The following is a 12,610-nucleotide window of genomic DNA, read 5'->3' on the forward strand; positions in this document are numbered from 1 at the left end:
ATTTAAAGGCAGTAAATTAGTCACCATAACAAAAGATGGCTTTTCTTTCACTGCATTTTCTTATTTTTTAATTTAAATAGCATTATTTTTATTGTAAAGTGCATATGAGATTGCCAAAATATTTTCAGTATCTAAAGGTCTTCATCTAGTTCTGCTAAGAAGACTGTTCTGTGACCATATAGTGGACTTTCTCTTTTAAGCCCTTTAGGATTCACTTAAACTCTGGCCTCATTTCTAAATGTTCTCTTTCTCCTCTTGGTGGGCTGACCCTCTGACTGCCCACCTGATTCTGCTCCCTGGTGTTCATGCTCAGTGTAACTCTCTCCTTGTGAGTATGCATGGAATGTGATTGGCTAATATAGTATGGCCAAAGTGAAGGGATTTTGCAATTAAGGCCCCAATTCAGTTGATGTTAAATTAATCAAAAGGGACATCATCCTCAGTGGTCCTGAGCTAATTAAGTAAAAGCCCTTGAAAGAGGGACAGGGAAATTTCTAAGGTGAAAGACGCTACTTGCTGGTTTAGTGAAGTAATTGCCCACTAGAAGAGTCTATATGATAAGGAATTGGGGGATTTGTGTGTGGCTTCCAGCCCACAGCCAGCAAAAAGCCAGGGTTTTCAATCACACAGCTACAGTGAAATGAATTCTACCAACAAGATGAATGAGCTGTTCTTCCCCAGTTCAGCCTCCAGATGAGAATATAGCCCAGCAACACCTTGACTACAACCCCATGAGACTGAAGAGAAAATCAAGCAGAGTTGTGCCTGAACTCTTAGCTCACAGAAAGTAAGAGATAATAAGTGTGCTTTGTTTTTAGGCACTAATTTTGTGGCAATCTGTGATGGAGCAAAAGAAAAGCACGTAGTTTTTCTCTTTGTTGCCAGCATTTGAGACAATCTGTGCTTTTCTTTCCAGTTAAGTAACATTTGCCAGAAAGTAAATAAACCATTTCTTTCTGGTAATTCCTGAAAGAAAGAGTCTCTTGTTTGTTGAACTAGATTAGGTGTTTGTTTTGTGAATATTCCTTGACATATTTTGGCAAACAATTACTTCCTCTTTTTGTCATCACCATCAAAACCAATGAAAGTCACCAGCATCCTTGTTCATTCTTACTGAGTTCACCAATGAACTTACTCTTTTGCAAAGTACAATTATTAAATTACAAAATTTCCCTTGTCTATGTACTGGATTTTATTTTAGCTGGAAAATAGAAACTTTTATGAATGTACCAATTGGCCCTGCCTGGGTGGGTCAATTGTTTGAAGCATCACCCAGCACACCAAAATGTTGTGTGTTTGTTCCACGGTTGGGGTGCATACAGGAAAAAAACAGTTGATGTTTCTCTTTCTCTGTCTCTGAAAAAGAATAAACCTATTGTTTCTTTCAAAGTACAAAGGCATGGAGATATCTTACTACATTAAAAAGTAATTGTCTAATCACCCATCTATAATTTTAATAGATTTCTTCATTATATTTTTCCATGTCAGCCTATATTTTTAAACAATTTTTTAATACTGATTTTGTATTATTCTTTAATTTCCCAAGGAAACTAAAGCCCTCTCATCAAGTACTGTGTTTTTTGGACCATAAAATGCACCTAGGTTTTGGAGGAGGAAAATAGGAAAAAAATTTTGAAGCAAAAATGTGGTAAAATATTTAATAACATGAAAAACATAATATTTCACCAATATAAATGTAAAGCTACATTCGGGCTATAAGACACACTCCCCTTTTTCTCCCAAATTTGGGGAGAAAAGTGCATTTTATAGTTCAAAAAATAGGGTACTTGTAAAATTATTTGTACACAGAACAAGTGAAAACATTGTGAACTTGCATGACACCTATAGAACAGGTCTGTGAATGGAATAACATTAATGTTAAAACAAGGAAGTCAAGCAATAATTAAAGAGAAAATTTGATCATGGATCATCATAATTATAATATTTTCTTAATTATTGTTAGACTAGGAACCGGGTCCTGCATCCTGGTCCACACAGGGACTTGCCAGAACTCATTTAAGCAGCTCTGTGAACGCCAGCCTTTATATGCTGGCTTCAAGACAGTCATGTTTTTTCTTTTTCAACTGATCTTACTTACAATGCAAGATTATTTTATAATGCTTTTTTCTGTTTATCTGCTGATATTCTCTGGCATTTACTCATTTAGTCCAAAAGACAAAGAAAATAAAGTCACATCTTTAAAAATGACTAGATGATTAGAAAGTTCTATTTGTGTTGCTGTTTCTTTTTGATTATAAATTACTTGTACATTGTCTGTGGGGCTCTGTAATTTTTACTTAAACCTCAATAATATTAGATAAGAAGATATTGTTTCAGGCTCATATAATTTGACAAAATATGTAATGCATAATGAAGCAGATTCTTTTTATAAGTTGTTTCATGATATAAAAGTTATAAAATATTAACCAACCAGGTTGCTAATAAATAATTGTGGTTATTTCTTATCTAAGTGCAATAAATATTGGAGAGATAAAAAGAGAAACTTGGAGTGAAAACTGCCATTTACTGAAAGTAAAATGCATGTGAGTCTTTATTAGCTGTTATTTCAATTAATTCTGATTATAAATTAGTAATATAAGTATTCTAGGTATTTTGATGTGAAGGACACTGAAACTCAGAAAAATAAAATAGATACATTGAACAAAGATATATAAAGCATGTAATTTTAAAATATATTTTATTGATTATGCTGTTGAAGTCCCATTTCCCCCCCTTTATTATTATTCCCCCCCCCTTTGCTCTGCATACCCCCTCCCACCCTCATTCCCCCTGCCTTTAGTTCATGTCCATGGTTTATATATGTAAGTTTTTTGGCTTCTACATTTCCTATACTATTTTTAACCTCCCCCTGTCTATTTTCTAACTATCATTTATGCTACTTATTCTCTGTACTTTTTCCTCCTTCCTTCCCCTTCCATTTTCCCACTGATAAACCTCCATATGATCTCCATTTCTATGATTCTGTTCTAGTTGTTTGGTTAGTTTTTGTTTTAGATTCAGTTGTTAATAACTGTGAGTTTGTTGTCATTTTACTATTAATAGTTTTTATCTCCTTTTTCTTAGTTAAGTCCCTTTAACATTTCAGATAATAAGGGCTTGGTGATGATGAACTCCTTTAACTTGACCTTATCTGGGAAGCACTTTATCTGCTCTTCCATTCTAAGAGATAGCTTTTCTAGATAGAGTAATCTGAGGTGTAGGCTCTCACCTTTCATGACTTCAAATACTTTTTTCAACCCCTTTCTGGACTACAAGGTTTCTTTTGGGAAAGGTTTCTTTCTTTTAGCTGATAGCCTAATGGTAAGCTAACTCTCTTTGTAGGTAACTCTCCCCTTTCCTTTTGCTGCATTTAAGATCATCTTTAACCTTGAGTAACTTGATTATGATGTGCCTTGGTGTGTTCCTCCTTGGGCCCAATGTTTTTGGGAGTCTCTGAGCTTCTTGGACTTCCTAGAACTCTATTTCCTTTCCGAGATTAGGGAAGTTTTCCTTAATTATGTTTTCAAATAAGTTTTCAATTTCTTGCCGTTGTTCTTCTCTTTCTGGAACCCCTATGATTCGGATGTTGGAACTTTTAAAATGATCTCATAGGTTCCTAAACCTCTCCTCATTATTTGGAATTCTTGTTTCTTCACTCTGTTTTGCTTGAATGTTTATTTCTTCCTTCTGGTCCAAACCATTGATCTGAGTCCTGGGTTCCTTCCCATCACTATTGGTTCCCTGTACATTTTCATTTATTTCACTTTTCATGGCTTTAACTTTTTCCTCTATTTTGAGACCATACTCAATCAGTTCTGTGAGTATCCTGATTACCAGTGTTTTGAACCCTAATCTGATAGGTTGGCTATCTCATCATCACTTAGTTGTATTTTTTCTGGAGCTTTGACCTATTCTTTCATTTGGGTCATATATTTTTCTTGGCTCTCCTGTTATGTAGTAAGGCTTGGAGCCTTAGGTATTCACCATGGCAGGGCAAACCATGTTGCTGTGTTGTGACACTGTCAGTGGGAGAGGAATCTGACAGGGAACAGTGCAACTTGCTCAGCTCTCAGTGGGCTTTTAGTCACTTCCTCTGCTACCCACAAGCAAATTGGGCCCTTTTGCTGCTGATTCCCAGGTGGATGATTTTGTGTAAGTTTTAGGACCCTATGGGTCTTTCCAACAGACTCTGTTGTGAGTCTGGGAGTTTCTCCTGCCATCTGAGACCCCACAAGTTTTTCCATTCAGAGATTTTGAGGCTTTATTTACCTGCATTGGAACCCTGGGTTGTGCACTCTCTCTCACTCCTCAGTTGTTTTCCTCACCTTACCTGCATGTAAATACCTCCACCAGCCACTGCCTTGCCATGGGTGATATCCACCCCAGCTGCCTGTCTCTGCCCCTCCTGCTGGTCTGGAAGAATATTTTTTTCTTTAACTCCTTGGTTGTCAGACTTCTATACAGTTAGATTTTTGGCAGTTCTGCTTATTTTTTTTAAATTTGTTGTTGTCCTTTTGGTTGTGTGAGGAGGCAAAGTGTATCTACCCATGCCTTCATCTTGGCTGGAAGTCACCTGCTAGAACTTATGTCCTGGAGAGAAGAGCTGCCCCTCTGGTTCTCACTCTATAGCCAGAAAATGTAGTACCTCCCTTTTTGTCCCTTGCACTTTTCTAACCATTGTCCCTTTGATGGAGCTCAGGGTGAGTATTTGTGAGCGAATGAGTCTGTGTTCCAGCCCTTTAATAAGATGCATCTCTCCATCTCACCCAGATTGATTCTCTGTTATTTTCACAGCCAGTGCTATAGGGGCTCCTCTTTCTGGCACTGAGCTGGCGTCTGGGAACCCAGTGGGTGGGGCTGGGATCAATTATTCCTCAGGGGAGACCTCTGAAGTTGAGATATTTCTTCTGATTCTTAACCATTATAGGTGGGTGTGGGACCAGCTTACTTCCTGTTTCTGACCCTCCTACCAATCTGGATGTGGCTTATTCTTTATACCTTTAGTTATAACAGCTCTGTTCATGGATTCTATAATTCTGTAGCAATTTTCCTGTAGTCATGGGAGAAGGTGACCATGGCATTTACTTACTCCAGCATTTTGACCGGAAGTCCTCTGGAGCCTCTTACACAGGTCGAACACTATTGTTAGTACTGCTTGTTTCAAAGTCCTAGATAACTTTTGTAATCAATTAGAAATTTGACTCTAAGTCTAATTTAAAAAATCTATGTCTTTTTTAACTGTGCTAAGGTGGTAAAATAAAAAACAAAACAGTTTTTGAAGCAGGTGAGGCTTATTTTAAATTCCTGCTCTGTCATTTACAAAGATGTGAAACCATGGTAATGTAGCTTGATCTTTCTAATTTTCAGTTTCCCCACTGGATTTCTGAAATCAATGGTATTTTTCTTTTGTTGCCACATTGTGACAGCAAGAGAAAATGTCAAGAAAGCAACTAACCCAAGCCTGGGTCCAGCAAATGAAGTTTACATTTATTCTTTCTACCAGGCAGCTTAGGACATTCTGGATCAAAGCATGCTTAAAATTTCATTTATTGAAATTATTGCAATTATTAATTAAACCTCAAATGCTTAATGAATAATTTAGTAAATGCTATTTTAAAAATAGTAAATTTGGTGATTAAAATATTGTATTCCCTAGTTCATACTATAGTATTTAATTAAATGATTTGATAAAGAGTAATTACATAATAATAGAATATGATTGTTCCACAGCAATGTGTTATTGTGACATTTCACTCATTTTCAAACTATTTACTTTCAAAGTGCTTTATGCATCTATACTAGATAATTACCCCATCAACAAATTAATTGACAAACAAAACACTACATGTTATTCTCTTGGATTTATTATTAAGAAATGGGGTAGATTTTAGAGAGGGAGTTTAGAGGTGAATACAAATGCAATATCCATGGGAAAGGCAAAATGCTATAGCCAGGTTCTACCCTGTCCAGTGGGACATTAACGAGACTACTGGGCCCTGGAGGATGAAGTGGTGAGAGGGACAAGGGCATGAAATGGTTCTCTAGCTTGTCTATAAGTCTACTCTGTTAGAGCTCTTTTGCTGCTGACAAGAAAGTGTTCTTCACTCTAATTGATAAAGATACTTAAATGTACATCCAGTTAGGTGTGGGGAATTCTGTAAAGGGACTTCTCATTGCTTAGATTTCCTAAGATTATTTTTTCCAAAGGTTATTTTTAAAAAGATTTTATTCATTTATTTTTAGAGGGGAAGGAAAGGAGAGAGGGAGAGGAATATCAATGTATGGTTGCCTTTCATGTGTCCCCCACTGGGAACTGGCCTGCAACCCAGGCATGTGCCCTGACTGGGAATCGAACAGCGATCGTGTGATTCGCAGGCCCATGTTCAATCCACTGAGCTACACCAGCCAGGCCAAAGGTTAATTTTAATAATAGCAAATTATTTTGCAAATCTGTGAATGGACAACCACGTGTAAGTTTCGGAGTTTGTATAAGTAACCACCATAAGGACACAGTTCAATACAAAGCAATAGGTTATGAGTAGGGCCTCCCAGTCTCCCCAAGGCTTTGTTTACTGCAGAGAGAAGAGTTAACTTTACTAAGCTGCAACCTTTGTTTTGCATCCCAGAGGAAATATTTGTGTCATATTTAGAGTGTAGTGGGAAGGCAACAGTGGTACCTTTCTTGCTTTCCAATAGCATAGGTTGAGCAGAACACAGAAAGGAAGACACAGGCATGTCAATGTGGACACTGCAGCTGTGGGAACTCTGGGCCCCACTGGCAGGGCATGTGAACATGTCACTGTCAGTGGGTGGATGGGTAGCAAGCAAGTCAGGAGGGTCATGTTTCTGGCTAAACATTTCTAGTAAACCACCTAGGAGACAGATCTTAGAAGAAAGTAGGGGACTTCAAGCTGTGAGTTACTGGTTGTGAATAATTTCTTCATTTTAAATAAATGTTTACCTTTGTGCCTAATTTTGTATAGATAATTTTGCATTCTTTTTCTGCAAGTGGATTCCTTAATTTATATAAATTTCAGGTATCACAAACCTAGATTCTTCTGTGGAAGAAGGCCAACCTTAATCAGATTATAAATATTAGGGCGCTATAATCAAGGGGGAAAATTACTTCCTCAAGAAAGGGCAAATCTGAACCGGTTATTCTTCTGTGTATATTTCAGTTGACCTTTCTGGCCCATAGCATGAAGTGTGAACTCCCGCACACACTGGGCACACAGGACCTCCCTGCTTGGGTCTTTCACAGCTCCCTAGGTCACTCACCCTCATAGCTAGTGACCTGCCCTTGCAGGATTTGCCTAGCCCCCAAGGCCATTCTCCCTTCAGCCCTTTTACCCTGATCTTCCTTCTTGTGGCTGCTCATGATTAAAACCAAGATCCAGAACATTAATTACTATTTGGAAACTTTTTCTTGTTCTAGAACAACAATGGGGAACCTATTTGCGCTGCTATCAGGGCCACTAACTACTGCTATTTGCTTGTACCCCACTCCGTGCACCCCAAGAACATCAGCCCAAGCCTAGGAACTGCATAACATGTGAGAGGCACAGTGGTTACTTTGTGAATAAAAGTAAGGCAATGACCCAGATATTATTGTTATGAATATAGTGTTGAGAAACAACCACTCCTCAAACTTTTAATGAGTTTACCTACTTCATTGAGAAAAGTACTGGTAGCCATTCTATTTCAGTTTGCCCTTATCTCAGGTTTTACCCATGATCAATCCATTCTACACCTATGAGCATTTTTCTCTTGCTGAAATGACAACCCAAAATTAAATTCTCAATATGATCTTCAGGTTAGTCTTTGTTCGCTCACCAACAAGTATCTGTGTTCTTTATTTCCTGTGGTTGCATTGGTATAAATTCATCTACTCAAAGCTCATCTTGGTTCTTTTCTACAGGAAAAAGATGGCTAAAGCAAATAATCATTCCAAAGTCACCCATATATTTGTGTTGTTGCTTTAAACCTATCTGCTTCTTTCCCTTGATATACTTAATAGAGTTTACATGTGTAATAACTTTATCTAATAATATTCACACTTTGTATGTCAACTAATAGGGCACTTTTAGATGGTTATTAATTTACTTGTAATCCTGATTTTCTGTGTGTTTCATGGCATCATTTCTGTATGAATTTATTATAAAAACTGTCCCTAGTGAAATGATACTTGATTTCCCCTGCCAAGGAAATAGCCGTATTAAATCCTTCTACACTATCTCACAAATATATTTAGAAGTTAAGTACTTCTACACTTTCAGTGAAGTTTCAACAAGACAATGTATTTTGAAATCATTTGTCAGTGAAGGGATGGTTTAGTGGTGTTAGATGACATAAGAAATATAGTCACTTATAGGTGTTTTTTTGTCCTCTAAAGGTCATCAACTATGTCAAGAAGGGAGAAAGAGTGAAAGGATGTAAAGTAAGCAAAAGTTGTGTGAAATTATTGTTTTTATTTATCTTAGAGGGGAAGGGAAGGAGAGAGAGAGAGAGAGAGAGAAATATCAATGTATGGTTGCCTCTCATTCATCCCCTGCCAGGAACCGGGAACCGGGAACTGGCCTGCAACCCAGGCATGTGCCCTGACTGGGAATCGAACCTCGATCGTGTGGTTCGCAGGCCCGCGCTCAATCCACTGAGCTACACCAGCCAGGGGGTGAAATTATTTTATACCGTTTCTCTGCCAGGGTTTCTTACCTCCCACCCTCCCAGAATTCATATCACAGAATTGAGTGCAAAACTGATTATGATAACATTTTGCTTTTTTGTATTAATACCCTACAAAGGCAATAAAATGCTTTTTATCAATCCCAATTTACTTTTACTTTCTCCTGGATCTTTTTACTCATCAATCAGTGCTTATTATATTCATTTCAATATGGTCATATCAACTTTTCATGTGAAAATTAGATGAAAAGATGCTCAATATCGCTAGCTATCAGAGAGATGCAAATTAAAACCACCATGAGATACCACTTTACACCAGTCAGAATGGCCATCACAAACAAAGCAACAAACAACACATGTTGGAGAGGTTGCGGGGAAAAGGGGACCCTAGTTCACTGATGGTGGGATTGCAGACTGGTACAACCACTATGGAAAACCAGTATGGAATTTTCTAAGAAAACTAAAAATGAACATGCCTTTTGACCCAGCAATTCCACTGTTAGGAGTATATCCTCAGAACCCTGAAACACCAATCCAAAAGAACCTATGCACACCAATGTTCATTGCAGCACAATTTACAATAGCCAAGAATTGGAAGCAACCTAGGTGCCCATCATTAAATGAATGGATCCAAAAACTATGGTATATTTACACACTGGAATTCTATGCAGCAGAAAGAAAGCAGGAGCTCCTACCCTTTCGAACAGCATGGGTGGAACTGGAAAGCATTATGCTGAGTGAAATAAGCCAGGCGGTGAAAGACACATACCATATAATCTCACCTGTAACAGGAACCTAAACAATAAAACAAACAAGCAAGCAAAATATGACCAAAGACACTGAAATACAGAACAGGCTGACAGGGACCAGAGGGGAGAGTGGGGAGAATCACAGGGGAAAAGGGGAAGGATTCACAGGAACAAGTATAAAGGACACATGGACAACAACTAAGGTGGGGGTGGGGGGGAATGGGAGGGAGGTGGGGAGCACTGGTGGGGGGTGGGCAGGGTTGGGAAAATAAGACAGAAAACTGTACTTGAGCATAATTAAATAAATCTAAATAAATAGGAAAACAAATAAAACTATTCTAAAGTAACAAGGTTTATGTAAGAGTCAAAAAAAGACAAGTTATATTAATAATTGATTGGTAAAATATCTACTTACATTTTTCAACCTCTGGTCTTGAGTGATTTTCAAAAATTTGAATTCTTGCCATTTCACCTGGAACTATTTGGACTAACAATTTGTTTCCTGTTATGGAAACATAACGGTTCCTATTATGTCTCTATCTATACCCAACTTAACCACCCTTTGTTAATGATATTTAATGCAAATGATTATTCATCTGATGTCTCTATTTTCTTCTTTTTACTTATATTGTTAACATGTATATCTGTTGATAAGCATCATTCACATCTTTACATCATAAAAGTCATTTAGATAATATGTGCAAAGCAGAACTTACAAAGCTTTACAGAATATATGACATATTAATATATGACTGATTGATATTATGTAGATACAAGTCTGTGTTGTCATCTTTAAGGACTGTAAAAATAATAAATGCCACAAAAATGTAATGAAAAATGTTAGCAATATAGTTAATTCAGTGATTGACATGTTTTTTTTATTCTGGTTTGTATGTTTTGTTTTTAGTTCTTCCTAAAGATTATGTTCCTCTTCTGTAGTAGTTTTTGAAATGTTGAAATAAATTATTAATCTCGTTTGTCTCATTATAATGCACAGATTCTATTTAATTTCAGAAGGCTTATAAATTCTCTGATTCAGACTCGAGGCTGCAAAGAACAAGTAAATCACTATGCTAATATGTTATTTAGAAATTCTGGAAACAGACATGATGATATCTCCTTGATTAATCTTTTCTGCATAGTTGTATCTACAGTTGAGGAGACAGTGAGCTTGTCTTACCTGAGGCTCAAACAGAAGTCCAATGCAGCATGAATAGCAACAGTCTCCCCTCTTAAAACCCTGAGTGTCTTCACCTCCCATGAAAGACCATGGCACTGAAAACAAAGCACTATTATCCTTGACCACTACCTCAAACACATAAGAAGTATAAATTCAGTTACTGAATAGTAGTTCTCAAATAAGTGGTTGTCGAAGTGACCAAGGAAGGTCACATGTGCATGTGCATTATATGTGAATATATGTGCATGTGCATATAATGCACATGCACATGTGCATTATATGTGTGTGCTTGTGTGTGCATGCACACACAAGCACACACATATAATTGGTAANGACCACTACCTCAAACACATAAGAAGTATAAATTCAGTTACTGAATAGTAGTTCTCAAATAAGTGGTTGTCGAAGTGACCAAGGAAGGGCACACTCATGTGCATGCACACACAAGCACACACATATAATTGGTAATAAAAAGAAAACAAAAGTTCTTACTGAATTCTTGGCCAGTGAGAATGTACTCAGAGGCTCCATTTTGAGAAACTCATGAGTGTCAATTTTTTAAAAGAGATATTAAAATATCAAAATATTTGAGACCCTAGAATGCAATTTTAAAATTATTTTTAAAAATTATATTTGAAATGGCACTTTGATGATACAGATTGCTTTGGCATCCAAAGACTAGAAAGAACTGCTTAGCACAGGTTCTTTTGTATAAGAATCCTAGGAACTAACTTCAAAAGATATGAACTCTGACCTTTAGTCATCCCAGCTCTGGAAAATTTGTTGCCCTTCAACCATAAAACCAAAATGATGTAAAATTTGGATAACAAAACCCAGGGTGATGCAGAGCAAACCATTGCCTGAACAGTTTTAATGTCTGTATTGGAATGGACTGTGCTGGTCTGAATGTAGAGAATTTTTCAACCTCCTCCCTTGATTGCTTTGTTATAGTTTTCCTCTCCTTATAAAAACCTGTGTCTGTCCGGAGATGATGATACGGGCTTTGAGACATGATTCCCCCGTCTTCTCAGATTGCTAGCTTCTGAATGAACCACTTTTCACCGGGACCTGTTTCACAAGTTTGGCTTTTGCTGTGGCAGGCAGGGGGACCTGCATTCAGTTACAAAATGAGCTATCTACAGCATACAGAAAGCTTTGAAAATGAGGCCTTTATTAGAATAGGAGGAGGAGACAAAGGAAGTGCTATACGACTGCAATGTCTTCCAAATGATCACATAAAGTAGTCTATTTTGACTTCAGTTTTATAGATGAGAAATAGCCTCAGAGAACTGATATAATTTACCCTGGCCCACAATTCTATAATGATGCACTGTACAAGAAATGTCAGCTGTGATGCAATTACCTGAAGCTTCTTAGGCACTCTTCCAGCTATTTCTATTCGATACTAGGACTTAAAGCTTTTTCGCTTTTATTTTCTGATTAACAAGTCAAGGAGTAGAAACCTGGGTGGTCTTTAATTGATTAAATTGACCTCCTTGCTTAACTTTTACTTCAGCTGTAGAGTTTTGGGAATAATATGTATTTAGTACTGATCTTTTAAATGCCTTAGGTTAGTACTGATACACATGTTCAATATAAATTCTCCCTTGAAAATAAAATGTGCATTAGACAGATTACAGAGACATAAGGGCAAAAATAAATAAAATAAAATAAAAATAACACTGTTCTTGAAACTAAGCTATAAAAAAGTATGTCAGATTTGTTATCTCTTTTGTCATCACTCATTTTTATTAAATGTATTGGCTGCCACCTCAGGCATCTACCTACTCCTCACAACCTTATTATTTCTTTACTCTGCTTGGCAGGAAAGTGATTAAATCTGCTTGTAAAAATCTAAATAACATCAGTAATATCATTCAGTTAGTCATTTTATTTTTAACTCATAAACAGCATTTTTCCAGAACTACAGTCTGCAAATAAAATTTTAAGTAAATTTAGGTTGATATTTTCAGACAATAGGTGTATCATGTTAATATAA

The sequence above is a fragment of the Sturnira hondurensis genome, unplaced genomic scaffold (genome assembly GCF_014824575.4).
Source record: "Sturnira hondurensis isolate 20B ecotype Veracruz unplaced genomic scaffold, ASM1482457v3 Scaffold0005509, whole genome shotgun sequence".
Lineage (NCBI taxonomy): Eukaryota > Metazoa > Chordata > Mammalia > Chiroptera > Phyllostomidae > Sturnira > Sturnira hondurensis.